Genomic DNA, 3,252 nt, shown 5'->3' with positions numbered 1-3,252 from the left:
CAATTTTGATTGAATTATTTTGTCTTCTTTTCTTAGTATGTGTTAGAAAAATTACACAGATAATCAGTAAGAAAACCTGAACAAGGCTTTCAAATAAAATGATCTAATTGACATTTATTTACAAAGCTTTCAATCCAATAATAGTGGGATATACATTATCTTCTTATGCACATAGAACATTAACTAAGATAGCTTATATGCTAGGCCATAAAACAAGTTTCAAAAACTTTAAAAGAATATAAATAATTAGGCACATATTGTTCACAATAAAGTTAAATTAAAAGAAATTATGTCAAAATATCTTTTAAAATACTCAAATACTTAGAAACTGAAGAAAATATTTCCAAATAGTCTATATATCAAAGAAAAACTTATGAGGGAAATTAAAAAATACTTTGAATTTCATTATATTAAAAACGAGACACTAAAATTTGTGAATGGAGACCAAAAATTGCTAACAGAGAAATTTGCACCTTTAAATTGTTACAGTTTAAAAAAATGATCTAAAATGCAAGGTCTAAATTTTCACCTCAAGAGATTAGAATAAGAACAAATTAAACTCACAGTGAAAAGAAGGAAAATAAATGTAACATTGGAAATCAATGAAATGGAAAACAAGCAAAAAGTAAACATCAATGAGATGCAACAGCATTTTAATTTTAAGACAGTCTCATTCTGTTGCCCAGGTTGGAGTACAGTGGCATGATCAGGGCCACTACAACCTCGACCTGCTGGGTTCAGGTGATCCTTCTACCTCACACTCTCAAGTTAGGACTACAGATGCATGTCACCATACCTGGCTATTTGATTGATTGATTGATTGTTTGACTGATTGTAGAGACTAGAGTTTTCCATGTTGCCTAAGCTGGTTTTGAACTCCTAGGCTCAAGTAGTCCTTTGGCCTCTGTCTTCCAAAGTACTGAGATTACTGGTGTGAACCACCATGTCAGGCCCTCTACAGCATTTTTAAAAATGATTACTAAAACTAATACAAATCTAGTTAGACTAATTTTTAAAAAGTAGAAAAAAATTCTAAAAAATACCACTATGAATATTGAAAAATAGAACACGACTACAGAGCCTACAGATATTGAAATAACATGTGATTATTATTTTTAAATGCTTATTGATTTTATAACTTAGATTAAATTGACAAAAGTTTTGAAACAAATTAGTAAAGTTGGTGGATTGAATTGAATGAATAAAATTGCAGAAGAAATATAAAACTTGCATTACAATGTATGGATTAAATTATATGCAATTGTACTTTAAAATATTGTCTCTGTCTCTCTCACACACACATGTACACATAAATAAGTAAATAAATAAACACAGAATCTTCATGACCAAGTTCCTTAACTAGTGAAGTCTATTGATTATTTAATAATCACATATGACAAATATTATACAAATATTTTTGAACATACAGAAATAAGGAATATTTCCAAATTTAGATGAATATAGAAAAAAATACTAATAGCCCTTATTAACACTGGTAAGCTTTCATAATTATTAGAAAGTCCAGCTAGCATTATATACAAGAAAAATACATCATGACCAAGTCTTATCCCAGGAATATAAGATTATTCTGATATTTTAAAATCCATCAGTCGAATACACTACAGAATGAATAAATTTACATTTAACATTTTACTGGAGGCCCTAGTCAGTATAATTAAAAAGCAAAAAAAAAAGAGATATCAATATACTAAAAAAAAACCTTTATTTTCAGATAATATGATTGTGTACATGAAAAATCATAAAATTTATGAAGAAATTAGAAATAAAAAACTAATAAGTAAAATTAACAATGTCAAATAGCAAAAGATCAGTAAATACAAATTCATTTCCAAGTAAAATAGTTTCAGAAATAAAAGAAATTTTAAAACCATTATGAAAGTATTAAGAAACATAAAATACTTAAATATGTTTTTAAAAATATGTGCAAGTTTTATTTAGAGAAAACCACAAGTTATTACTGAGAAATATAAAAGAAATCTTACACAGTTAAAGTTACATGCCATGTTTAAACAGAGGAAGACTCAAAATTTTTAAGGTATCAATTTTCCATTAGTTGATTTACATATACAATGAAATCTCAATCACATTCACATCAGAATTTTATATAGGAACTGACAAACTGATTCTTAAATTTTATACATCAACCCTAACAATCTAGTCTAGTTAAACTAATCTTGAAAACAAAGAATATATGTGAAGAATTTACAATTATATAAAGAAGGATTTGATAGACAGGACACATAATGCACTAGCCACAAAAGAAAAAAATGATTAATAGTACTTATTCAGAATTAAACCTCTGTTTATCAAAAGACACCATTAGGAAAATAAAAAAGGAAGACTTAGAGTTGGAGAAAATAGTCTCAATGCATGTGTTTGTCAAAAAAATTGTATCCTTAATATCTTTAAAAAATTATACCTCAATAGTAAGAAAACAAATAACTTCATAAAAGGTAATGGACAAAATATTTAAATAAATTATAAAAGAAGATAAATGAATAGGTAAAAACATTTGAAAAGGTGCTTAATATTATAGGCTATTAGGGAAATGTTAATTAAAACCACAATGTAGTGCTACTAAACATATACTAGGATGGCTACAACCTAAAACACTAAGTATACCAATTGTCAATTAGGATGTAGCATAAGCAGCACTCTCATAATTAGCTGATGGGAGTGAATAAAGAACAACCACTGTTGAAAATAGTGTGTTATTTTTAATAATTTTAAACAGGCTGTTACTATACAAATCCAAGCTATTTCTCTAAGAACTATTTGTCTCAGAGGAATGAAAACATATCTTCACAGAAAGACCTTGTATACAAATGCTCATAGTTAATCTATTCATAATAACCCCAAATTGGAAATTGCCTAATTACTTATCTATCAATAGATGATATAGTCATATAATGGAATAAAAAGGACAGAACAATTTAAAAAGAAGAATGTGAGAACATGAAGAATCTCAAAAATATTTAGGTCAGTGCAAAAATTCAGACCTCAAAGAATACACACTGTTTTACTCCTATTTTACAAAGTACTCACAAGGAAACTATTATGAGAGAAGCAGAGTGGTTAACTGGAATGTGAGTTGGAAGGGACTCACTGAAACTAATGAGGAAATTTTGGAGAGTTATGAAAATGTTCCATATCTTAATTGGAGTAGTGGTTACATGGGTGCATATATTGTTCAAAACTCAACCAAATCGTTCACTTAAAAAACGGTTGCAT

The sequence above is a fragment of the Carlito syrichta genome, unplaced genomic scaffold, assembly GCF_000164805.1.
Source record: "Carlito syrichta isolate Samal-C Ts95f unplaced genomic scaffold, Tarsius_syrichta-2.0.1 Scaffold303417, whole genome shotgun sequence".
Taxonomy (NCBI): Eukaryota; Metazoa; Chordata; class Mammalia; order Primates; family Tarsiidae; genus Carlito; species Carlito syrichta.
This window is presented reverse-complemented; position numbering follows the sequence as displayed.